Source organism: Rhinoraja longicauda, unplaced genomic scaffold, assembly GCF_053455715.1.
Source record: "Rhinoraja longicauda isolate Sanriku21f unplaced genomic scaffold, sRhiLon1.1 Scf000087, whole genome shotgun sequence".
Classification (NCBI taxonomy): Eukaryota; Metazoa; Chordata; class Chondrichthyes; order Rajiformes; family Arhynchobatidae; genus Rhinoraja; species Rhinoraja longicauda.
Genome location: NW_027601305.1, coordinates 399640 through 400000, shown reverse-complemented (window position 1 = coordinate 400000; position 361 = coordinate 399640).

Sequence of the window (361 nt, the reverse complement as noted above, 5' to 3'; positions counted from 1 at the left end):
GGGCACCCCACCTACCCGCCGGAATCACGAACCACGAGGTAGAAGTCAGGAACCAACAGGAGAAGTCGTGAACTAAATGGCGAATTCATGAACCAAACGGAGAGAAGTCATGAACCGAGCGGTTTAGGGTCAGGGTGAGGGTTGTTAGGGTGAGGCCGTTAGGGTGAGGCCGTTGCTTCGAGCGGGAAGATGGGCAGCCCCGCCCCCCCCCCCCCCCCCCCCCCCCCCGTTGGGTGGAAGGAAACCTCTGCTGCGGGCCCGGCAACCATCCCGAACGGACCCGCTGGGTCCAAATGTCTGCCGCGGGCGGTCCTGCTGCGGTCGCGGGTTCGTTGGAAACCTCTCCTGCTGCTGGCATGGC